The sequence below is a fragment of the Triticum aestivum genome, chromosome 4B (assembly GCF_018294505.1).
Source record: "Triticum aestivum cultivar Chinese Spring chromosome 4B, IWGSC CS RefSeq v2.1, whole genome shotgun sequence".
Taxonomy (NCBI): Eukaryota; Viridiplantae; Streptophyta; class Magnoliopsida; order Poales; family Poaceae; genus Triticum; species Triticum aestivum.
The window spans coordinates 654,419,792-654,446,841 of NC_057804.1; the positions used below are offsets into that span (position 1 = coordinate 654,419,792).

The 27,050-nt window shown below is 50.1% G+C and overlaps 2 pseudogenes; both read right to left on the bottom strand.

The window, feature by feature from the left end:
* Positions 1 to 2,333: 2,333 nt before the first annotated feature.
* On the bottom strand, positions 2,334 to 2,770 carry LOC123089668 (cortical cell-delineating protein-like; annotated as a pseudogene).
* Positions 2,771 to 21,583: 18,813 nt separating this feature from the next.
* On the bottom strand, positions 21,584 to 21,974 carry LOC123089669 (cortical cell-delineating protein-like; annotated as a pseudogene).
* Between the last annotated feature and the right edge of the window lie 5,076 nt (positions 21,975 to 27,050).

Consider the following 27,050-nt stretch of genomic DNA (forward strand, 5'->3'; position numbering starts at 1 on the left):
TCGTTGATGATGGTATGCCGATGGCCTTTCGTTGACGATGGTATGCGGACGGCGTTCCTATACAGACGGTGGCAGCTAGGCCATCAGCATATCTCCATATATACCTATGGCCCTGTCTGTTGTTGCCGCGCCCAAAACCCTAGCTAGCCCTAACTCGGCTCTACCTCTCTCTCTCTCTGCGATGCTAACCGAGGAAGAAGAAGACCGGAGGAGGGAGAGGGACACAGGGGCACGGTGGTTTTTCCCGGCGCAACGACGCCAACTCCACGAGCTCGTACTGGACACCACAACCATTACAATGCGCCCATAGTGGGCTTTATACCCGGGGCACAAACCCCACGTCTGCACCGCCCGAGCGCTCGGTCCGGCCAGCTCTGGCCGCGTCCACCCTGTGCATGATCGCGCCCAGGACGCGGCGAGCCCGCAACGGCCCCGACTTGGTCACCCTGACCTGCTCGCCAACGGCTGCACCTGGTCCGGCACCGCACATGCACACACAGCGCGCGCCCTACTCTAGTCTACACAGGCACACACGCACGCCCGCCACGCTCCCAATCTGTCCCGCGCGCGCATGCACGCGCGCCCTATGCAATCGCCGTGACTTATTTGCCAACACATACCCCCCCCCCCCCCAAAGCCATGGCCTAGAGGAGTCGTCGTCCTCGACTCTAGCGTCAGCCAGCAGTGCCCGCTCCGCCGCAGGTGTCTTTCGCAGCTCCGGGCATTCGCGCTTGAAGTGGCCGCGCTCGCCACATTTGTAGCAGCACCCGCACCTGTTGCCGCCGCTCCCCGACGGTACGCTGCGCCCGTTGTCGTCGTCCTGTGCTCCGCCTTGCTACCGCTCCCGCGCCCGCCACTGCGCCGCCGTGAATAGCAGCTGTCCGTCCGCCCGCTGGCCCTGTCCTGCCATGGACGCCGAACTCGCTCGTCGAACGCGCGCAGCCGCCCAAGCGCTTCGTCCAACGCCATCGTCGTCACGTCATGGAACTGGTCGATGCCAGCGACGACGGGGAAGAAACGATCTGGCACCGTATCCTGCAGCTTTTTGATGAGCGTTGCGTCGCCCAACGTCTACCTATGGTTGGCGTACCTCGCCGTCATCACCGCGAGTCTCCCGGCGTACACGTCGAGCTCCTCACCGACCGCCATCTTCAGGCGGTCAAATTCCCCGCGCAGCATCGCCAGCCTCGCCGCGCGTACCCGATCGGCGCCAACGAACCTCACCTTCAGGGAGTCCCATACCTCACTGGCGGTGATCTTCGTTGCCATCTGCAGAAGCACGTCCTCCGGCAACGCCCCAAGCAGTAACGTGCGCGCCGTCTTTTCCTTCTGCGCATTCACCGCCGCGTCGCCCGGAGCCACCACCTCCCACACGGTGTGCACGTCGAGGATGGCCTGCGCCTTGATGGCCCAGACCATGTAGTTGTCCGCGGTCATCATCGGCATCGCCATCATCGCCGACCCGCCCACTACTCCGCCATGCGGCACGATCACCATTGCCGCCGGCGAGCTCCAACCAAAGCTCTGATGCCAATTGTTATTGCCGCGCCTGAAACTCTAGCTACCCCTAGCTTTGATCTACCTCTCTCTCTGCGATGCGAACCGAGGAAGAACAAGACCGGAGGAGGAAGAGGGACACGGGGACACGATGGTTTTTCCCGGCGCAACGACGCCAACTCCACGAGCTCGTACTTGACACCACAGCCATTACAACGCGCCCCTCGCGGGCTTTATACCTGGGGCAAACGCTGGGCACGAACCCCATGTCTGCACCCGCCCGAGCGCTCGGTCCGGATCGCTCTGGCCGAGTCCACCCCGCGCATGATCGCGCCCAGGACGCGGCGAGCCCGCAACGGCCCTGACTCGGTCACCCTGGCCTGCTCGCCAATGGCTGCACCTTGTACGGAGCCACGCATGCACACACAGCGCGCGCCCTACCCGTCTACACACGCACACACACACGCTCGCCACGCTCCTGATCTGTCCCGTGCGCACGCACGCGCGGCCGACGCGATCGCCATGGCTTATTTGCCAACACCGCCGGCATAGATTTGGCCATCAGGACCGATGCTTATTCTGGTAGTGAAGTATGCATAATATTTTTCAAATATACGAACCATGCATTTAGATATCATACCAGAATACAATGACCGACGTCTATCTTGTAAGCAGTCCCTGGAAGAAATAAACACGTCAGCATTCATGCATGCACGAGCGACGAGTGTGATGACGACGAACTGGAATAGGATACAAAATATAGGCGCATGCGTATGACGAGTGTGATGATGACGACGAATGGTTTGTGATGCATGGATCGACAGATGATGGGTGGATCAGCTGGGGCAGGTGAAGTAGGCGGGGCAGGTCTTGCCGCACTGGTTGAGGAGGAGAACGAGGTCGACGGGGACGTTGAGCTTGATGCCGAGGACATTGCCCTTGATGGCGGTGCAGAGGCACACACCGGGGTCGAGGTCGGGGAGCCCGCCCAGCAGCGGGCAGCAGTCGTCGCTCGCCAGCACGCCTAGGTTGAGCTTTAGCAGGTTCAGTATGTTGGTGCACACCTTCAGCTTCAGCATGTTGATCGAGCAGGTGCCGCTGCCGCCTTCGGTCGTCGGCAGGGTTGGGACTGGGGTGGCGGGCGGGGGCACGGCGATCGGCGGAGTTGGCACTGGGACGGCCGGTGTATTGCCGCAGCACGACCAGCAGCCATGCACGGCTGCCACGAGACCAGGTTCAGGGCGAGGAAGAGGGCGAGCTTGGATGGCGCCATTGCTATGTTGATGAAGCAAGTGGCCAACTAGAGTGTACTGGCTAGGCTTGTGGCTGAGCTAGGTGAGCTTGCTAGCTTGTGATGCTTTTCTTTGGTTGCTTGGGGTGGTATTTATAGGCCGGGATGTAGTGTGCATTGTGCATCAAGGGCAAGCACGTCATGATATATCGAGTTTGACTCTTGCCGTAATTCGGGAAAAATATGTACAACCACTAGTGTGCCATTATTGGAGCTTAATTTGTTCGCTAACGAACAAAAACCATAAGATATCTTTGATGGGTTTACAAATTGCTGTTATCTTGAGGGCACACATAGAATTGGACAAAGGAATATATATGTATGATAGCGCTACGAGCTGGCACATAAACTGATCTGCAAGTTCACGGGAGGCAAATATACTGGCTCCAGGTGGCCATGCATGCACATGCAAGCTCCTACCAGCGAAGGAGATGTCCACTATACGTCTCCTACTTTGGTTTATTATATACTGGCTAGCTGTCTAGTTATTTGTTATTCGTCCCCAGTGGGCAGTGGTGGTGCTGGCAAATAATTTCGATATTGAAAAGGGAATTACACTGTTATAGTAGCTAGCTCTACCTCCTTTCCGGTTTATAGGGCTCAAGTACGAAATCTCATCAACCAAGACAAATGATGAGTGAAGGAATGTATCTCGTACTCTAGATGAGTACGAACATTGCATGAATTGATGAGTTCCTTTTTTAATTCATGCATGCAAATATTTAATGCGCCTCGAAATCTCAATATGAGATGGAGATGAGCTCTTTAAATAGGTAAAACAAAAAATTTGAGATAAACCCTATAAATCAAAAAAGAGGGAGTATTAGTGGTTAAAGCCATGGATCAAAGACCGTGCAAAGTCAAGTGCGCCTTATATTTTGGGAAGCAGGGAGTTATAATTTGCTATTTTTGAATTTTCTATAATATATTTATATTCCGGTCATCTTTTCAATCATTGGATCAACACCTAGACTAAACGTACCAGTTGTTGCAAAATTGCGCACTTTGAGTACTAAACTTTTATGTCACGTGTAACACTAGTAGAAAAGGGGGCATTGGTCCAGGCCGGGTCAGCCCATTAGTCCCGGTTCAATCCAGAACCGAGACCAATGGGGGCGTTGGACCCGGTTCGTGAGCCCCGGGGGCAGGCCGGACCACGTGGGCCATTGGTCCCGGTTCGTCTGGACCTTTTGGTCCCGGTTGGTGGGACGAACCGGGACCAATGTGCCTTGGTCCTGGCCCACCACCATTGGTCCCGGTTGGTGGCCTGAACCGGGACCAAAGGCTTCCCTTTAGTCCCGGTTCAAGCCACGAACCAGGACCAATTAATTGCATATATATACCCCTCGCCCGCGAGCAGAGCACTCTCACTGCTCTGTTTTTCGTGGCCGGCGAGGAGAGAGCTTTGTGGTGCTCTAGCTCACCTCCTATGCACACGAGGTGTTCGATGGAATGCCCGAGCCACACTACTTAAGCTTTCTCCTCTCCAAGCTCGACCTCCAAGCTCCATTTCCTCAATATTTGTCTAGGTTTAGCGGTCCGTCACGTCCCGTCCCCGTCTTCACCGCCGTCGATCGCCCGCGCCGATCTCGTCGCCGGCACCACCGTGGTGAGCCTCTTGTTCTTATCTTCTTTCTGAAAGGAAAAAAAAATTCTTACCTGTATGTTTATAATAGATACTTGTATAATTTTCTTACTTTTATTATTGCATCTTATATAGTGCGATGGTTTTGGTATCCGCCCCCGTCGGCCCTCGTCCTGTCTATGATTCGGATGTGGTATATATTATCTTTTCATAACTATTGGTTCATCTATTGTTTATGACAATTATGCCGACCAACGTGACATAGATTTTATTTATCTAGGAGGTTGTTGAACCGGAAATTCCAACCGACCCTATTGTCGAGAGGTTAAATTTAGTTGAAGAAGAAAACAATTTCTTGAAGGAAAAAATTAGAAAAATTGAGGAGGAGAAGATGATATTGGAGTTGCATGTTGCGGATGTCGTGGATGATCACAAGATCAAGATGGATGCAATGCGCTTGAAGATTAGAAAGATTAGAAAATATGCCATTCATACCGAGGCTTGGTATCATTATGCCGTTGGATCAGTTGTTACATTGGTTGCGATTATGATCGCATTTGTTTTCGCATTGAAATGTTTTACATAGTTTCAATGTATGGTTTAATTAATTTAGATGCTATGCAGAGCTTTATGTTGTTAGATGAGAACTATGTATGTACTTTGGTTTTAATGTGATGATGAACTTCTATTAATTTGGTCACTTAATTATCTATTCATGATGTTCTGTAATGATTTTTGACACACTTAATTATATATAATGCACGCAGATGAACCGGCAATGGATGTACGGTTCAAGACACACCTCCGAGTACATTAAGGGCGTGCATGAATTTCTTGAAGTGGCTGAGGCAAACAAGCAGAATGGTTTTATGTGTTGTCCATGCCCTATGTGGGAATACGAAATCTTACTCTGACCGGAAAATCCTTCACACCCACCTGCTTTACAAGGGTTTCATGCCACACTATAATGTTTGGACGAGGCATGGAGAACTAGGGGTTATGATGGAAGACGGCGAAGAAGAAAAGTACGATGACAACTATGTGCCCCCTGAATACGGTGATGCTACTGAAGATCAAGAGGAACCAGACGATGTGCACGATGATGCTGCAACAGGCGAAGCTGCTGAAGATCCAGAGGAACCAGACGATGTGCCCGATGATGATGATCTCCGCCGGGTCATTGTCGATGCAAGGACGCAATGCGAAAGTCAAAAGGAGAAGCTGAAGTTCAATCGCATGTTAGAGGACCACAAAAAAGGGTTGTACCCCAATTGCGAAGATGGCAACACAAAGCTCGGTACCGTACTGGAATTGCTGCAGTGGAAGGCAGAGAATGCTGTGCCTGACAAAGGATTTGAGAAGCTACTGAAAATATTGAAGAAGAAGCTTCTAAAGGATAACGAATTGCCCGACAGTACATACGCAGCAAAGAAGGTCGTATGCCCTCTAGGATTGGAGGTGCAGAAGATACATGCATGCCCTAATGACTGCATCCTCTATCGCGGTGCGTACAAGGATCTGAACGCATGCCCGGTATGCGGTGCATTACGGTATAAGATCAGACGAGATGACCCTGGTGATGTTGACGGCGAGCCCCCCAGGAAGAGGGTTCCTGCGAAGGTGATGTGGTATGCTCCTATAATACCACGGTTGAAACGTCTGTTCAGAAACGGAGAGCATGCCAAGTTGATGCGATGGCACAGTGAGGACCGTAAGAAAGACGGGAAGTTGAGAGCACCCGCTGACGGGTCACAGTGGAGAAAAATCGAGAGAAAGTACTGGGATGAGTTTGCAAGTGACCCAAGGAATGTATGGTTTGCTTTAAGTGCGGATGGCATTAATCCTTTCGGGGAGCAGAGCAGCAATCACAGCACCTGGCCCGTGACTCTATGTATGTATAACCTTCCTCCTTGGATGTGCATGAAGCGGAAGTTCATTATGATGCCAGTTCTCATCCAAGGCCCTAAGCAACCCGGCAACGACATTGATGTGTACCTAAGGCCATTAGTTGAAGAACTTTTATAGCTGTGGAATGGAAACGGTGTACGTACGTGGGATGAGCACAAACAGGAGGAATTTCACCTAAAGGCATTGCTGTTCGTGACCATCAATGATTGTCCCGCTCTCAGTAACCTTTCAGGATAGACAAACAAGGGATACCACGCATGCACGCACTGTTTACTTGACACCGATAGTATATACCTGGGAAGCTACAGGAAGAATGTGTACCTGGGCCATCGTCGATTTCTTCCGACCAACCATCAATGTTGAAAGAAAGGCAAGCATTTCAAAGGCGAGGCAGGTCACCCGAGGAAGCCCGCCATGCGTACCGGTGATCACGTACTTGCTATGGTCAATGATTTACACGTAATCTTTGAAAAGGGTCCCGACGGACTAGCTGCTCCGAGTGACGCTGGGGGACAGGCACCCATGTGGAAGAAGAAATATATATTTTGGGACCTACCCTACTGGAAAGACCTAGAGGTCCGCTCTTCGATCGACGTGATGCACGTGACGAAGAACCTTTGCGTGAACCTGCTAGGCTTTTTGGGCGTGTATGGGAAGACAAAAGATACAGCTGAGGCACGTGAGGACCTACAATGTTTGCACGAAAAAGACGGCATGCCTCCAAAGCAGTATGAAGGTCCTGCCAGCTATGCTCTTACCAAAGAAGAGAAGGAAATCTTCTTTGAATGCCTGCTTAGTATGAAGGTCCCTACTGGCTTCTCGTCGAATATAAAAGGAATAATAAATATGTCAGAGAAAAAGTTTCAGAACTTAAAGTCTCATGACTGCCACGTGATTATGACGCAACTGCTTCCGGTTGCATTGAGGGGGCTTCTACCGGAAAACGTCCGATTAGCCATTGTGAAGCTATGTGCATTCCCTCAATGCAATCTCTCAGAAGGTGATCGATCCAGAAATCATACCAAGGCTAAGGAGTGATGTGGTGCAATGTCTTGTCAGTTTCGAGTTGGTGTTCCCACCATCCTTCTTCAATATCATGACGCACGTCCTAGTTCATCTAGTTGACGAGATTGTCATTCTGGGCCCCGTATTTCTACACAATATGTACCCCTTTGAGAGGTTCATGGGAGTCCTAAAGAAATATGTCCGTAACCGCGCTAGGCCAGAAGGAAGCATCTCCATGGGCCATCAAACAGAGGATGTCATCGGGTTTTGTGTTGACTTCATTCCTGGCCTTAAGAAGATAGGTCTCCCTCAATCGCGGTATGAGGGGAGACTGACTGGAAAAGGCACGCTTGGAAGGGACTCAATAATATGCAGGGACGGATATTCTTGGTCTCAAGCACGCTACACAGTTCTACAGAACTCTACCTTGGTGACCCCGTATGTCGATGAACACAAGAACAGTCTGCGCTCCAAACACCCGGAGCAGTGCGACGACTGGATTACATGTGAACACATCAGGACTTTCAGCAGTTGGTTGGAAGCACGTCTCAGAGGTGACAACACTATTTGTGATGAGCTGTACTTGTTGTCCAGGGGACCATCTTCGACTATTACGATTTGGAAAGGATACGAGATAAATGGGAATACATTTTACACGATTAACCAAGATCAAAAGAGCACCAACCAAAACAGCGGTGTCCGCTTTGATGCAACAACCGAGAGGGGAAAGGACACATATTATGGTTACATAGTGGACATATGGGAACTTGACTACGGACATGATTTTAAGGTCCCTTTGTTTAAGTGCAAATGGGTCAATCTGTCAGGAGGCGGGGTACAGGTAGACCCACAGTACGGAATGACAACAGTGGATCTGAAAAATCTTGGGTACACTGACGAACCGTTCGTCCTAGCCAATGATGTGGCACAGGTTATCTATGTGAAGGACATGTCTACCAGACCGAGAAAAAGAAAAGATAAGGAAGCGAATACATCATACGATGAGCCAAAGCGCCACATAGTTCTTTCAGGAAAAAGGGACATCGTGGGAGTGGAGGGCAAGACAGACATGTCTGAAGATTATGAAAAGTTTCATGAAATTCCTCCCTTCAAAGTCAAGGCTGACCCCAGCATACTGATAAGCGATGAAGATTATCCATGGTTACGGCGCAATAAGCAAATGACACATGCGAAGAAAAAGTGAAGACTTTCTTCCACAACTATTATGATGATACCATGCAAACTTTTAACACACGAGTATGATACCATTGTCCGTTTTGTACATGCACATGCTATGTGGGTGAATTTATAATACCATGCCAACTTTCAACTTTTTCATAGTTCATTTGAAACGCTTTAACGTCTTATGGTTCGGCCCTTGTAATAATTAAAAATAGCAAAAATAAGTATTTTGTTGTAAGTAGAAACAAAATAAAATAAATAAAGCAAGAAAGAAAACAAAAAAACAAAAAAAGTGTTTTCAAATTTGAAAACTAATGGCACTAACAGAAAGTTCATAATTTTTCTAAAACTAAAAGCAAAAAGAATTAAAAAATAAAGCAAAAAACAAAAGAAAATAAATAATGCAGAAAACAAAACAAAAAACAATTAAAAATAGCAACAATAAGTATTTTGTTGTAAGTAGAAACAAAATAAAATAAATAAAGTAAGAAAGAAAACAAAAAAAACAAAAAAAGTGTTTTCAAATTTGAAAACTAATGGCACTAACAGAAAGTTTATAATTTTTCTAAAACTAAAAGAAAAAAGAATAAAAAAAATAAAGCAAAAAACAAAAGAAAATAAATAATGTAGAAAACAAAACAAAAAAACTGGAAAATAATTAAAAATAGCAACAATAAGTATTTTGTTGTAAGTAGAAACAAAATAAAATAAATAAAGCAAGAAAGAAAACAAAAAAACAAAAAAAAAATGCCTCCTACTGGGCCCCCACGGCCTGAATACAACAAGAAACCCTACCATGGGCCAGGATTCAGGCCCGCAGTAAGCCCAGAAGGCCCATCAGGCAAAGCAGTAGCAAATAGGCCCGCAAGCCTACGGTGGAGAGGAGCTCGAGAGGGGTGCGGCAGTGGGGCTTATAAACCACTGCGCGCCCCTCTCAACTAGCAAGGTGGGACTAAACTTTGCCCCGACGCGGGCAACACAAGGTCCTTTAGTCCCGGTTGGTGGCACCAACGGGGACTAAAGGGGGAGGCATTAGTCCCGGTTGGTGCCACCAACCGGGACCAAAGGCCGCCGCTTCCCGCCCTTTGGGCTGCTGAAAAGAGGCCTTTGGTCCCGGTTGGTGGCACCAACCGGGATTAAAGGGGGCATTGGCCCCGGTTGGTTTCACGAACCGGGACCAATGCTCTTGCTATATATACAACACTTAGGAAAATTTGACGAACACATCGCTAGTTGCCATCGACGCCGTCCGCTGCCCCGACGCCACCCGCCGCCAAGACGGCGTCCGCGCGCCGCCCCGACGCCGTCCGCGCGCCCCGTCGTCGCCCCTACCCCGTCGCCACCAGGCGCTGCCCCGACGCCGCCCGCCGCCCACCGGCCGCCCCTGCCGACGCCGCCCGCCCGCGCCCGTCGTCGCCGTCACCATCGCCATCGTCGCCGGCCACGCCCCTGCCCCGGCCCGCCGTGGTCGTCGCCGTCGCCCTCGCCGCCGCCGCCGTCACCCTCGCCGGCCAAGCCCCTGCCCCGGCCCGCCGTGGTCGTCGCCGACGCCCTCGCCGCCGCCGCCGTCGCCCTCGCCGGCCGCCCCCGTTGTGAGCCGCCGCCGTCTAGGCTCTGTGTTCAGTGCTTTTTTTTCATACATACATGTGTATTTTTTGTTCATTGCATTTTTTCATATATATAATTAATGTATATATGTATGTGGTAGCTATATGATGAATGGATGTGTTTATGTATGTATGAATATAATGTTCATAGCATTTTTTTGTTTATATATGTTTTTTCATACATGTATTAATTTTTTATTTAGGTTGTTAGTAGATATCGATTTTAGGTTAGTGCATTTTAATTAGGTTAGTGTAGAGGAAAAAGTAAAATAAGGAAAAGGAAGAAAAGAGGAAGAAGGAAGAAGGAAGGAGAAGAAGAAAAAGAATGAGAGGAAAAAGGAAAATAAGAAGAGGAAGAAAAGGAGAAGATGAGGAGAGGAAAAGAAGAGGAGAAATAAATAATAAGAAGAAAAAAGAAGAAAAAGAAGGGGAGAAGAAGAAAGGAATAGAGGTGAAGAAGAAAAAATAGAAAAAAAATTCTATTTTTTCTTCTTGTCCTCTATTCCTTTCTTCTTCTTCTTCCTTCTTCCTTCTTCCTCTTTTCTTCCTTTTCCTTAATTATTTTCCTTTCTCGAGGGAGAAGAAGAAAAAGAAGAGCAGAAGAAGAAAGAAAGGAATAGAGGAGAAATAAATAAGAAGAACAAAAAAGAAGAAAAGGAAGAGGAGAAGAAGAAAGGAATAGAGGAGAAGAAGAAAAAATAGAAAAATTATATTTTTTCTTCTTCTCCTCTATTCCTTTTTTCTTCTCCTCTTTTTTTCTTTTTTTTTCTTCGATCTTCTCCTCTATTCCTTTCTTCTTCTCCTCTTTTTATTTCTTCTTTGTTTTCTTATGTTTTATCGGGTCTGTCGCCGTCAGGCTGCTCGCCTTCGCCCTCGCCGCCCCCTCGAGATAACTTCGACATGAGGGGTGATCGATATATATACCCCCTCTCGACAGTGATAACCCTATACAGCGGCAGCACCCCCCTCGGCCCTCTCGCTCGACCAAAACTCTCGAGGCCACCCAAATTTACCAAGTTAAAAGAGCATTGTCGTCGAGGCCACCCCAAACCCTTGAAGCGTTGTGTCGAGGCGATCCCAAACCCTAGAGAAGCAGCGTCGAGGCCACTAACATGATTCCTTATTTTGATTAGCTAGCTAGTTCTACGTTTGCCACTAATATATATCCATCTGTACCATGTTTGAATAATAATTGACATGTTGTAAATATTTGCAGAAACTATGGAGCACTACCGAGACGAAGCAACATAAGCGATGTTGGGGGAGACAATCGCAGAAGGAACTAATGTCATTGCGTCATTTTTCAACGACGTCGTTGGTCAGGAAGGACTGGGTGAAGAAGAGGGCCATGTTCATGATGGCTCCTGCCCATTAATGCCGGTACAAGAAGAGGGCTATGTTCATGATGGCTCCGGTGATGACCCGATGGAGGTACAAGAAGGAGACCGTGCTGACTGCTCCAGTGACCGAACCGAGTCCGGCCAGGTATATATATATTAGTTAAGCCCGTGCTGACTAGTTAATTGATGCATTCATTGTTTTGGTATATGTACACATCTTAATTACTCTCATCTTTCTTCCTTTTAATTTCTAGCCCTCCGGATCGAGCACAACTTTGGTAAGGAGACGAGGCCCGAAGAAATATTTGAGCTCGGATGAAAGGTTTGAGATCATAGAAATCACGCCCGACGGCGAACCGATTGAACTCAGCCGGACAAAGAACGCATTTTCTGCTCAGTGCGGGGTTCTTGTTAGGGACAAGACCCCAATCAGCATCCAGCAATGGTATAAGCCTAAGGACGACCCTGAGGTGTCTTATGTCAATGATATGCAGAAAGAAGATCTTTGGACTCAGCTGAAGGCAAATTTCACCCTACCGCCAGAGGAGGATCCGGAGAAGCCAGTTAAAGAGCAATTAATCAAGTCTTGTGCTCTTAAGAAGATGGCAACCCTATTCAGGAGGTGGAGGAAAGAGTTGAACCATTTTGTCGAAAAAAAAGACACCAGAATTCATCGGCAAATATGAGAAGATCAAAGATCACTGGCCCGCATTTGTGGCCCACAAGACATCGGAAAAGAGTAAGAAGATGTCGGCGACGAACAAGCAAAATGCTGCAAAGAAGAAGCTTCACCATCGCACGGGGTCAGGTGGCTACCTCAAAGCCCGGCATAAGTGGTCCAAGGAGGAGAATGATCTGCTTGAAAAAGGGATCGAACCAGAGACAATGAGATGGCCAGACCGTTGCCGGACTTGGTTCTTCGGGGCTGGCGGAACCTTGGACCCTGTATCAGGGATGTGCCGTTGGACGGACGAGCAACTGGAAATACCAGTCAAGAACCTTCGACACTATATCAATGCAGCGCAGAAAGGGACGTTCGTACCAGACAGGGAGAAGGACGAGCTCACAATGGCCCTCGGGAATCCTGAGCACCTTGGACGGACACGAGGCACGCCAGGCTCCATTCCGTGGAAGGTTGGTTTTCCAGATGTAGGGGGTTACAAAACCCACGAGAGGAGGAAGAAACTGGAGCAGGGTCAACTGCAGGCGCTGCACGAAAGGGTAATGTGGCTAGAGGAACGAGAAGCAGCAGATCGCAGCAAACGACCTGCCGAAGCTTCCCCTGAAGCTACCCCGCCATCTCAGCGGAGAAGCAGTGTGGCTTCCACCGAGCTGCTTCAGCCGGAGCATGTCTTGACGGCTCCTGCCAGCTATCCCGTGGATGCTATCACGGAGTCTCAACATTGCCACATTATGGCGCGATGGATGAATTTGAAGGTCAAGGCGGCTGTTGGCTCTGTTTATCCTACTGGATCCGGAGCAACTTATCACTGCCGGCCGATTCCAGAAGGATGTGCTAAGGTGATGGTGAATGAAATAACAAAGGGATTTGAGTACCTCCTGCTTGACCACCGTACCAGTGAAGGGGAGACTTGGCTGGGTTCTGCTCTGAAGACTCCATGCCTATGGCGGAAGGAGCTCATCAACCTTCTGAACTGGACGCCTCCGCCTCCTCCTCCTCCTCCGACGAGTCAGGGCACTCCGCCTCCTCCACCGCCTCCTCCTCCGGCGAGTGACGATCAGGGCACGCGTGGCAGCACTCCGCCTCCTTCTCCGGCGCATGGCGGCACTCCGCCTCCTTCTCCGCCTGCACCGGCGCTCCCGAGCAGCCAGCATCCTCCTCCTTCTCCGCCTCGCCAGCAAGGGCAGAAGAGACCACCCGCCGCCCCGGCTGGTCCGGCGCGTCGTACTCCTTCTCCTCCGCCTCGTAAGCAAGCACGAAAGAAGACAGACGCCGCAGCCGCTCCGTCTGCTCCGGCATCTAGCAGCACAACCAGAGGCGGGAGGCAATACAGATACGGTCCACCTCTCAAGCCTCTAGAGAAGTTACCGTACGAGAGGACCGAGGAGGAAAACGATATGATTGTGCGGACCCACATGAAGGAGTTCTTTGAAGGGGTGAAAGCAAAGAGACATCCACCTTCGGAGGTGAAGGTGGATCCTGTGAAAGCAAAGCGCACTATCGATGCCCTGAGGAAACCACCAAAGTCTCCGCCGAGAACCAACTATCAGCGCATTACTGAACAAACATATCTCCAAGCCCAGCGGTCGGGAACTACTGTAAGTGATAAAAGGTTAAAAGAACGAGCAAAGGGGAAAAAATTGCCCAGCTCGGCGAACAAGCACAGCAATCGTGCCCCCCGCTCAATGTGTCTAATGCTCCGAGGACGGTGGCCGGTTATGGCAATCTTGCAGATTACCTGCCTGATGATCAACTTCCTGATTTCTTGGAGGTGGACGAACACAGATACGAGTACGGGAAGCCTCTCGTCAAAGATGAAAAATCTCTGACAACAATGATGCAAAGATTCCATAATTGGTACATGGAAACTGTCACATCCCTAGTCTGGTATGACCTAGACTAGCTAGTCATGTGTGCATCATGTTTAAATTTCATTTAATTCTGAATTGGGGATTGTGAAACCCTCAGAATCATTTCTGGAAATGACCCAGATAAAAATTGCTCCAAAAAGGTCCAAGAAAATGTTCATGTTGCTCTCTGAAAATATTGGGCAGAGATAAAAATCAAACCAATATCTTTAGTAGCTCATAAGTATTTATTTTGGGCATTTGGAATTAATGCATAATTATTTGCATTGGATATATATATGTTATATATATAATATATGTCCAAAAATTGTGCCATTTGTTGGGGAGCTCTGGAATAATACCACTAGTTCCTACAAAAATTGGCATAAGAAAATAAAATGATTTAGTATTTTTATTAAATCAAAACAAATGTCAGAAAATAGAAAAGAGAAACAAAAACAGAAAAAGCTTACCTGACGCTCACCTGGCAGCCTAGCTGGCCCAGCACTGTAGCTGAGGCCCAGCCCACCAGGGCGAAGCGGTCGCCTTCAACCTCTGCCAGTAGGCAGAGGCGTGTCGCCGCGCGCGCGATCGCCGTGGCCAGCTCCCTGCCTGCTTCCTCCACCCCGACTCCTCCAGACGCGCCACGGAGACGCCCAGCACCCCCTGCACCCCTCTCCTCTCTCCCTGGACCTCTCTCCCTCCTCTGCTCTCTCCCTACGACGCCACCGAACACGCCCATCGCTGCCGTTTGCCGTTGCCGCGACCACCGCCGTCCCGACGATGCCCCGAGCTGCTCCCGAGCTCCTGCGCCTAGTCACCAACCCCCTCACCGAGCCACGCGACTGGAAGACCCCCGAAGTGCCGTCCCCGACCCCTTCTTCCTCCTCGGGTCACCGGAGATCGTCGCCGCCGATTCGTCGTCCACAGGGCCTCCCCGAGCTAGCTGACCCCCTCTCCAACCCCGCTGTGAGCTCCTCTTCCTCTCCCCCTAGCTCCCGTGCTCGTTTGGCCTCCGTAGCCGCCGTCTCCACCGTGCCCGAAAGCTCCCCGCCGCCGGCCATGGCGCCGTCGTGGCTAGAGCCACAGCGGCTCGAAGCCAAGCTCACCGTTGCGCTCAGCGCACCACCAGGAGTCCGTAGCGCCCACTAGCCCCCCTGCCTTGCACCGTAGCGCCAAACCCACCACCACCCGAACTCCGGCCGCCGCCCAAGTGGTCGCCGCCGTCGACCCCGGCCTTCCTGCGCCCAGCTGCGTGCACCCCTGGATGCGGGCGAGTGAGGGCTTCCTCATGGTGCCCGCAGCGCGTTCAGCCGCCGCCCGTAGCGTGTTCCCGAGTGTCGCCACCACGTTCGCGTGCTCACCGGCGTTCAACTCCGGCGTGCTGACGTGGCAGCGTCATTAGCAGCTAATGGCGCCACTAATTGAACCCACACCCACTGACATATGGGCCCCACTGCCTAATTAACCCTGATTTAGTTTTGTTGAGATTAAACTAACCCCGTAGGCCCCACAGGTCAGTTTGACCTGGCCATGTCACCTGTTGACCTGACCCCACAAGTCTGTGACCCAGACATCACTGTGTCACTGACCATTGGTCCTCACTGGTCAGGTTTGACCCGGGGCAGCCCTGTTGACCCTGCTGACGTAATGCTGTTGTCATGCTGACGCAGTAATATTTTCTAGAATTTAAATAAATCAGAAATGATTTATAAATTTTAGAAAATAGTATAAACTTCTAAAAATCATATAAAATCAACCGTAACTCCAAATGAAATAAATTATATATGAAAAATGATCAGAAAAATCCAATCTTTCCATCTGCATTGGTTTCATGCATGTTAGAACACTTTAACCTTGCTGTTTAGGTGAAACAAGTTAATGCACTAATATGACCTCTTATTTTGGGTTTGCATTTGAATCCTTGATTCAAATGAACTCAAACCAATATGTTCCAAGTTGCATTAGCCAAACAAACTCATTTTGCCATGTCATGATCATGCAGCATATTGTGCATTGCATTGATTGTGTTCCCTCTCGTTTGCCGGTGATTGTCCCCTCTCAGTAGACGACATTCGACGATGAGTTTGATGACACCGATGAAGAACTATACTATCTTCAAAAGTGCCAGGCAAGCAAAACCCCCTTGTTCATTCCGATAAAATCCCACTCTCTCACTCCTGCTCTCTTTTACTGCATTAGGACAACAACGATTCATTTGTTACTTGCTGCGGTAGCTGAACCCCTTTATCCTTTGCATGACCTGTCATTGCCACAGTAAATAGATGAAACCCACTAGCATGAGTAGGAGTTGTTTGAGCCCTGATGTGCCTATTCATTCATGGTTGTTGTCATGCCTGCTATTTCTTAGAGTTGTGTCAGGTCTGATTCATCGGGGATAAATCGAAGGTGTGTGAACATGTCCTACTGTTGAGAGCTAAGTGTGTGAACACGATTTGGTAAAGGTAGCGGTGAGAGGCCATGTAGGAGTACATGGTGGGTTGTCTCATTGCAGCCGTCCTCAGGAACTGAGTTCTGTGTTTGTGATCCATGAACAACTACTACCACACATTGGGATCCTTAATTGACTCTCTCGACTTATTAATCAACATGATCTCTGTCCAGGAGTTGCAACTAGTTTCTGGTGTTTGTAGGTAGTGTTAGTAGTCTACCAAGTGGCACCCGGTACAGGTGGGCTTGGGACAGACTAGGCACCGTGGCACGGTGTACCAAGCGTAGATCCACCCGTCGAGGTGGGCTTGGGAACCCTGCTCACATCGTTTGGGGCCGTGAGCGACACCCCGGCCAGATCTCCTTGCGGATGGAACCCGAATAGGCGATAAACCTGGACGAGAGACTTGTGTGGTTAGTCAGGTCGTGGCCGACATCCTCGCTGGGCTTACGCTTGAAGGTTGCCGAGTACATGTCGTGTAAACGGCGGTAAGTGGTGAGAGCGTGTGTGAAGAAGTACACCCCTGCAGGGTTAATATGATCTATTCGAATAGCCGTGTCCGCGGTAAAGGACTTCTGGGTTGCCTGTACAGTTCATAGACAAGTGAAAGTGGATACTCTAAAATACGCAAGATAAGCGTGAGTGCTATGGATGGCGTTCTCGTAGGGAGACGGGAGCGGATCCATAGTGGTGTATTGATATGGTGAATATGTGGACTCGTGTGCGCCACCTCAAAAGAGTTACTTGCAGTCGTAGTTCAGTATAGCCACTGAGTCAAAGCTGGCTTGCTGCAGTTAAACCCCACAATCCCTTTGTTGATAATGATGCATATGTAGTTAGATCTTATGTAAGTCTTGCTGGGTACATTTGTACTCACGTTGCTTAATTTATGTTTTTGCAGAGAGACTTCAGTCTCGCTAGTAGTACCGCGTGGACTTCGATGTTTAGCTTGTTACCTCAGCTACGATCTTGTGCCCTCGGCAGGATCTGGTAGATAGTCAGGCTTCTCAACCTTTTTCATTTGTAGATGTCTGTACTCAGACATGTTAAGCTTCCGCTTATGCTTTGACTTGTATGCTCTGATTGTTGGGTCATGAGACCCATGTTTGTAATATCTCACTCCTCGGAGCCTATTGAATAAAATGCTTGAGTTGTAGAGTCATGTTGTGATGCCATGTTGTATTTGCACATATCGAGCATATTGTGTGTATGTTATTGAAATGCTTGGTATGTGTGGGATCTGACTATCTAGTTGTTTATCCTTAGTAGCCTCTCTTACCGGGAAATGTCTCCTAATGCTTCCACTAAGCCATGGTAGCTTGCTACTGCTCCGGAACACTTAGGTTGGCCGACATGTGTCCTTCTTCGTTCCTGTGTCTGTCCCTTCGGGGAAATGTCACGCGATTAATACCGGAGTCCTGTTAGCCTGCTACAGCCCGGTTTACCGGAGTCCTGCTAGCCCAGTTGCTACAGCCCAGATTCACTCGCTGATGACCGACACGTTCGTTGTTGGGTCATGTATGCCTGTCCATGTAAGTTGGTGCCACTTTGGGTTCACGACTAGCCATGTCAGCCCGGGTTCTTTGTCATATGGATGCTAGCGGCACTATCATATATGTGAGCCAAAAGGCACAAACGGTCCCGGGCCAGGTAAGGTGGCACCCGTGGGAATACCGTGCGTGAGGCCGCAAAGTGACATGATGTGTTACATGCTAGATCGGTGTGACTCAGGATCGGGGTGTTGACAGAAACCTGCAGGGAGTCTGGGGGGACGAATGCTTTGTATCTGAATATTAAAGAGGAGCACGACCTCATCGCAAGTGATCTGTTGACTGTTCCATTTGATGAGTTCTTCGTGTTCTTCAATCAAAAGGCCCTCGATAAACTAATTGTCTTTTGCTACTGTCTGTAAGTACTATTTGTGTCATTAAGTCTCTATATATAGCTCGGCTCTTTCATTTCATGTATTTATAATTAATTATCCTCAATATATTATGCAGATTGAAGATCGTCGAGTGCAAAAAACAAGAAATTTATGATATTGGGTTCATTAACACAAATATCATAGATGAATTTCTGGTTGAAAAGGACGTCGAAGAGGCTGAGGACAACTTGCTACGATGTTGATCAAAAATCAAAACAAAGATACCATACTCTTTCCTTACAACGGCAAGTAAGTGTTACTGTCGTGTGCATATTCGGTTTCCCTTATTACTCGAGCGAGGTTATAGTAATGTAATTGATGAGTTATGCATGCGTGCGCAGGTACTACTATGTTCTTCCGGAGATTAAGCTTGAGTGGGGACTAGTAACCGTCTTAGACTCGAGATGGAAAGATCCCAAAACCTATGCGGACATGACTGAATTGCTCAACAAGTAAGTTCAATCGATCATTATCGCACCATATCGGTAACTTTTTGTTCATTTCCTGATATCTCAAGTAATAATAATTATTTTCTTTGTCTTGCAGGGTTTGGAAACAGTTCACCACAGAAGCTCCGGGACTGCCGAAGGAGCTGCGATATACATACCCGAAAGTAAGTACTACTGGCTAGCTAGTTGCGCGCATTTTCCGTTGATTCTATAGCTATACTTTCATCAATGCCATTTATAATGCTTCATTATCAGTTTGATTGACCTCTATTTCTCGTAAAGTGCTTGTGGCAGGAACAAGGGAATGATTTCTGTGGATACTACGTGTGCGAGTTCATCCACAACGCGACTTTGAAAAACAAGCGAGGCTACTCTCAAAGACAATATGAAGTGCGTAAGCAATAATATTCACAATTTCATTTTATTACACCATCATTTCTGTTGAGTTTCATTCATATATATGTATTAATTAACCCCCTTCTTCAAATTAGACGTGGCAGATGCGGAATGAACTCCTAGAACCAGATCGTATGAAAGCAATTCAAGAGGAATTGGCGGGATTCTTTCTTGACCACGTCATCAATAAAGCCGGAGAATACCATGTGGAAGTTGATTTCAATTGCTAGGGGATTGTAATTAAGAGATCTTACATATTGTACATGTATGTAGCCAGTAGCGTCGGATACATGATACAAAAACTTGTTGTTCGACCAATCTCTCCGAGAAGGAGAGGTCGATCGATCACTTCTCTTGGTATGCATGACGAACTTCTGTACTTAATGGTTCTCTCAATCACTTATGTATATAGTACGTAGCGTCGACCAAGCACGGACATAAGAGAGGACACTTCTCTCTATTAATTAGCTAGCTAACACAATATATGAAACACCTAACTTAACCCCCCAAAACCCCCAACCCCCCCCCTTTCAAAAAACAAACAAAATCCTCAGCTACTGGAATGCTGACGCGTGGATGCCTTTTGGTCCCGGTTGGTGCCACCAACCGGGACCAAAGGCCCCCCTGACTGGGCTCGGCACACAGGCCACGTGTAGGCACATTGGTCCCGGTTCGTGTTTGAACCGGGACTAATGGGTGGAGGTATTAGTAACGACCCATTAGTCCCGGTTCATGAACCGGGACTAAAGGCCCTTACAAACCGGGACTATTAGGTGTTTTTCTACTAGTGTAAGTATGCAATTTTAGATAATCAATACTTTGAAAGTATTAGGCTACTGAGAATAGTAAAAGTGAAATCATATGCATTCTATCTGCGAAAAAAATAGTATGCCGCTGTTGGAGCTTCTAGTCTAGGTAAAATAAATGAGTGTGCTGTTTGTTGTCGCAAAAAACACACACTACAACTAATCTGTACCTAAAAAAATAATTTCTACTTTATGCACGGATGAATCTAGCTTTATTTTTCGATGGACTAATATGTAGCTAACAAATTTCTAGTTTGTGCAAGGATGAATGAGTCATCATATTCAACGTTTCTGCGAAGAATAGTGTGGCATTGCACGCCTTGACAGATCCTTAATGCTTAATTGGCTAGGCCATCTACTAATATGTTTTATTTGTTAGAAAGTTTGTTTCTAATTTAATATTTTTCAGAAACAAATGTTAAGGTTAGTTTGAAAGATTGATAAAATCACATGTTGCAGATCAATTTTAAAAATATGCATGTACCTCACCATAAATATTCATATATTTGAATAAAGTGGTCATCTCATGTTTAAAATGTATTCCTAAATATCCAAAAACATGTTCTGAAGAAGAGTTATTCATGAACATCTAAATATATGCTCATATGCTTTAAATAATTAAATATAGATATTCCGGTATTTTTCCAAAAGCATAAGAAAACAAATGAAAAAACAAAGACATAGCAGAAAATGAACAAAGTAAAATGGATGCAAATAAAATTTGAAGAAGGCAAAACATAAAAAACACAAGAAAAGGTTAAAAGGGAAAAAAATGAGACAAAAGGAAAACACAAAAAATGATACCCAAACAACATCAGCCACCCAAAACATGTAATAGTAATGTTTGAGCAGGGAAAGGAGTTGTGCAAGACAACAAAGACTAATAAACAGCCTTTTTTACTTTACTCTGAGGAGTTGTGCAAGACAACAAAGGTTGCACCAAGCCATAAGCAGCATCCACTTCTTCTACAATGACTTCCATGCAAAGAAGATGCAACTCTAAACATTTTGATATGCTTCAAGAAGTTTTTGAGTCTGTAACTGCATGCAAGGATGATATGAACTGCCAGCCGATATAAACATCGATGCTGCATGGTATCGCATCACAGCTCCCTTGCCATGTGTCTGCAAGTCGCTCGTCAATACTAAATTCATCCATCCTTGATCCAATTTATTTATGTTTCTCTTCCTACGATCCATATAAAACTTAGGGTTGGCTTTGATCTCGGTGCAAGTATATGTTTTAGGAGTGGACTATGATGCGGCAATATATATGTAACACACATCGAGTTTACACAACTTCATCAGATTTCAGATGATACAAGCTAGGGGCATATAGGCGCCCGGTACAGTATTTAAGATGATGATACAAATCCTCGGTTACATGGGTCATTTATTTGAACACCACAAACTTGACACACTTTCATGCACTTACATTTACGTACCTACCTAGTGATCACTGCATGCATGCATAATGCTAATGCATGACAGAGAACCTAGGCATGCACAAGACATATAGATGAACTCAAACACAAACTGGAGTAGTGTATAGACGGCTGCATGCATGGCATGTGTACGCAGCATGCCATGCTTGGACGAGTACTTTGATCGATCAGTGCAGGCAGGTGAAGACATGCGGGCAGGTCTTGTGGCAGTGGTTGAGCAGGAGCACTAGGTCGACGGTGACATTGAGCTTGATGACGCCGAGGACCTTGGCCCTGATGGAGGTGCAGAGGCACACCGCGGCGTCCAGGTCGGCCAGATCGGCCAGCAGTGGGCAGCACCGCTCGCTGGGCGGCACGCCAAGCCCGAGCTTCGGCAGGTTCAGCACGTTGGCGCACACGCGCAGCTTCAGTGTGTCAATTTTGCACGAGCCGCCGTTGGTCGATGGAGGCGGCGGTGGGGTCGGGGTAGGGCAGTGGGGTCCGCAGCCACCATGCACAGCGGTGACCATCAGAGTTCAGGCCGAGGAGCACGAGGAAGAGCTTGGTCGATGGCACCATTGCCAAAGCTTTGAGCAAGAGGAAGCAACTAGCAATGGTTTGTAGGTGTTGTGAGTTTTTGCTGTGTGGGGGTGGTATTTATAGCAATGGTCTCACGTACATGTTGATCCCATGATCGATCGTGTAGAGGAATAGGATGCAACTCTCAATGTATTGATAGGTGCATATGCACAAGTATATATAGTACATAGGGGAAGTCATATCCTCAACTATACACAAAGAGGAGACTTGGAGTACAAGAATACATGTGCTAAATACATATCTCAACACCCCCCCGCAGTCGAAGCGACACCGTTGCTGACGCAGAGACTGGACCGGAATTCCTCGAAGGACGTCGTGGGCAAGCCTTTGGTCATGATGTCAACAAATTGTTGGGAGGTGGGAACGTGCAGAACACAGACATGGCCAAGAGCCACCTGATCCCGAACAAAATGGATATCAAGCTCAATGTGCTTGGTGCGACGATGATGAACCGGGTTGGCGGAGAGGTAGACGGCGGAGACGTTGTCGCAGCAGACGACTGTGGCCTTCTCAACAGGACACGAGAGCTCGTGAAGGAGCTGACGAAGCCAGGAGCACTCAGCAACAACATTAGCCACAACGCGGTACTCAGCCTCGGCGCTAGACCGCTAGACGGTGGGCTGCCGCTTGGACGACCACGACACCAGGGATGGTCCAAGGAAGATGCAGTAACCTGAAGTAGAACGACGGGTGTCCGGGCAACCAGCCCAGTCGGCGTCGGAGTAGGCGACCAGATTAGTGGCAGTCGAGGCGTGCAGAGTAAGACCACGATCCATAGCACCGTGGATGTAGCAGAGAATCCGCTTAACGGCAGTCCAATGAACATCTCGAGGAGCATGCATATGCAGGCAGACCTGCTGAACCGCGTACTGAAGCTCCGACCAAGTGAGAGTGAGGTACTGGAGAGCACCAATAATGGACCGGTAGAAGCCAGCATCTGGAGCAGGAGTACCATCAGTAGCAGAGAGCTTGGCCTTCGTGTCGACAGGAGTGGCGGCCGGTTTGCAGTTAAGCATACCAGCACGGTCAAGGAGCTCATGAGCGTACTTTCGTTGATGAAGGAAGAAACCATCAGGACGACGCACCGCCTCAACACCGAGGAAGTAGTGCAACGGACCCAAGTCCTTGATGGCAAACTAAGCACGGAGACGATCAGTAAGCCGGCGAAGGAGCTCAGAAGTGCATGCCGTCAGGATGATGTCATCAACATAGAGCAGCAAGTACGCCGTGTCGGTGCCCTGGTGATAAACAAACAACGAAGCATCGGAGCGTGTAGAGAGGAAGCCGAGTTGGTGAAGAAACGCTGTGATGCGCTGGTACCAGGCACAAGGAGCCTGCTTGAGCCCACACAATGAGCGTGAGAGCAGACACACATGATCAGGACACGTCGGGTCAACAAACCCCGTGGGCTGCTGACAGAAGACCTGCTCCTCAAGATGACCATGCAGAAAGGCGTTGGAGACATCCATCTGATGAACTGGCCAGGCACGAGAGACCGCTAACTGTAAAACAGTGCGGATCGTCCCGGGCTTAACAACCGGGGCGAAAGTGTCGGTGAAGTCCACACCGGCGCGTTGCCGGAAACCACGAACAACCCAACGCGCCTTGTAGCGATCCAGAGTGCCGTCGGGAAGAAGCTTGTGTTTGAAGACCCACTTCCCGATGATCACGTTAGCGTGCCGGGGACGGGGAACAAGCTGCCAAGTCCGGTTCCGCTGCAAAGCGTTGAACTCCTCCTGCATGGCGGCCATCCAGAGAGGGTCGTGGAGAGCGGCCCGAACCGAGGACGGCAGCGGGGAAGGAGCGGACGTCGAAGCAGTGCAGACGTAGTCATCCGCATAGTGGGAACTCGGGCGAAAACGGGCCCGGCCGTCGGAGCAGCCATGGGTGGCGATGAGGCCGTGGCCTCCACGGCGTCCACGGGAGAGGCAGTGGCCTCCATGTCATCGACGGGAGAGGCAGACCGAGCGGGAGTCGAGGCCGCGACATCGGGGGAGCCAGCCGACGGGGCGGGCGAGGCGGGCGACTGAGGCGGGGTCGAAGCCGCGCCCGTAGAGGCCGCACCAGGGGAGGCGGCGCCAGGAGAGGCCGGCCTAGCCGGCGGCCCAACATGCGGCCCAACATGCATGGCGGGGGATCGGGGCGACGTAGGCGGCGTCGACGGGGCTCCAGGCGACGAGGGCGCTGAGCCGGAGGAGGGAGCCGCGGAAGGCCCCGATCCGGAGGAGGGAGCCGCGGGCGGGGGTGCCGGAGCACCCAAGGCTGGCAGCTGGCGGCGGCGCGGAGGAGAGCCCGCCGCGGGAGGGGAAGACGGCACCACCTGTTCCTGAGCAAAGGGAAACACAAGCTCATCAAAGTACACGTGTCATGACGTGATGACACGGTGAGACATAGGGTCGTAGCAGCGATAACCCTTAGTGTTGGCCGGGTAACCAAGGAAGACACATGGAACAGAACGAGGAGCTAGTTTATGAGCGGTGGTGGCGGTGGTGTTGGGGTAGCAACGGCAACCGAAAATACGGAGACCATCATAGGAGGGAGGAGTGCCATATAAGAGATGGTGAGGCGCATATTTCCAGCGCGTACGACATGGCCGGAGATTGAAGAGGAGGGTGGCGGTGGCGAGGGCATCGGGCCAAAACCGAGAAGGCATGTAGGCATGGAAAAGAAGGGTGCGCACACACTCATTGAGGGTGCGTAGGATGCGCTCGGCACGGCCATTCTGCTGGGAGGTGTATGGGCACGTGAGGTGAAACACGGTGCCGTGGGTGGAAAGGAGATGGCGGATGGTGAGATTGTCGAATTCTTTCCCGTTGTCGGTCTGAAGTGCGAGTATGGGTCGCCCGAACTGTGTGGAGACATAAGCATAGAATGCAATGAGAGTAGCGGCAACATCGGATTTCCTACGAAGAGGAAATGTCCACACAAAGTGAGAGTAATCATCCAGTATGACGAGATAATAAAGATAACCAGAATTACTGGGTACTGGAGATGTCCATACATGGCTATGAATTAACTCAAACGGAAAAGATGCAACTGTGGAAGAGGAGCTAAAAGGAAGGCGAACATGTTTCCCTAACCGGCAGGCTTCACATGAGTGAGCGGCCGTTTTATTACATGAAAAAGAAAATCCTCTCATTATTTGACGAAGTGAAGAAGTGCTAGGATGCCTAAGACGAGCATGCCAAAGATCGACGCCGGCGGAAAAAGCTCGAGGACCACCTGGAGATGACGACGACTGAACTGGGTAGAGGTCGCCGGGACTGTTACAGCGGTGAAGAATCATCTTGGTGCGAGTGTCCTTAACAGAAAAGCCAACTTCGTCAAATTCCACAGTTATGAAATTATCACGAGAAAGATTGCGAATAGAAGCTAAGTTCTGAATGAGATGGGGAGAAACAATGACATTATTAAGAGAGAGAGGTCGAGAGTTAGAAGGAAAAGGTGCAGAACCAACATGAGAGATAGGAAGACCAACACCGTTGCCGATGGTAATGCGGGAGGGAGTGGAAGTGGGATGAACGGAGAAGAGGTTACCCGGATGAGCGGACATATGAGCGGTGGCACCGGAGTCCATGATCCAATCGCCACCACCACCGGAGTAGGGTGGCGGCTGCTGCAGTGCCGCTAGAAGTGCCGGGTCGTAGTAGGGGGCGCCGTACGCACCGGGGGCGCCGTACGTGCCGTAGGAGGGCGCAGCAGGGGGGCGTCGTGGGCGCCGTTGGCGCCGAAAGGCGCGGCCAGGAGCGCCTGGTGGGTGCTCGGGCGGGGGCCGAGGATGCTCGGGGCAGGGGGCCGTAGCACGGGCATGCTGTATGCGTGCACAACCCCCGTCCAGGGGTTGTAACCACCGGCCCAGGGTGGCGGGGGCTGCTGCTGAGGAGCCTGACCGCCGCCGCCGCCACCTTTGCCTCCGCCTTGGCGGTTACCGCCGCGACCGTGGCGGCGGTTGCCGGCGTTGCCGTTGCGAGGTGGTTGGGGCGGCTGCGGCACCGGCGCAGGGTGCGGGACATCCGGGGGACGAGGCGCCGAGGGTGGTGTAGAAGCGCCGATGGAGAGGCCGGCGGCGAGCGCGGTGTGGACGGCGCGGGTGCGGAGGTGCTTCATCCGCCGCTCCTCAAGACGAAGATAGGCCACCGCCCGCTCGTAAGTGTGGTTGGCCATGAGGGTTAGGTTGGAGGCGGCGTTGTCGAAGTCCTTCTTGAGGCCGGCGGTGAGCGTCGAGAGGAGAAGCTCGTCGCCCACCTTGAACCTGACGTCATTGAGCTCGTCGGAGAGGGTTTTGAGCCGGAGACAGAAGGCGTCGATGGTGGAGTCGTTCTAGTGACACCCAAAAAATTCCTGCTGCAAAAAAACAATCCGTTGAAGCTTGTTGTCGGTGAAGAGGCCATTGATCTTGGTCCACACTGTGTAGGCATCGTCCCCATCGCGAACGACGGTGTGGAAGATGTCCGGAGAAACGGTGAGGAAGAACCACCGGATAAGGGTGGCATCGATGGCGAGCCAGTTGGCGTCGTGGGCGCCAGCAAAGAAATTGGCGAGACCGTCCACATGATCACGAAGATTGTACTCACGGAAGAGAAGGTTGAAGTAGGTTTTTCAGGGATAGTAGTTTGCGGAGGCGTGGGAGAGGATGATGGGAACGTGATCGGAGAGGTGGATGTTGCGGATGTCGGCGGCTTGGGGCTCATCGTGCTCGGACCCGTAAGAGGAGGCGAACGGGTTGCTAGGAGGTGCGCTGGAGGAGGAGGAGGTGCCGAGGGCCGACATGGCAGAGGGAGGGGGGTGGCGGCGCGAGATGGGATCGGGGAGGGGTTAGGGTTTGCGGGAGGGAGGCGGCTCGGGGGGAGCGGCGAGGGGAGGCACGGAGGGTGGAGGGGTGCGGCGTGCATGGTGGAGGTGCGGCGGCGGGGTAGGGTTGGGAGGGAGGGAGGGAGGCGGCGTGGCGGAGGGGAGGCGGAGGCGCGGAACAGCGGGTGCGACGGCGGCCTGGGGAGGCGACGACGGCGCGGCTAGGGCTGGGGATCGAGGGTTAGGCTGATACCATGTAGAGGA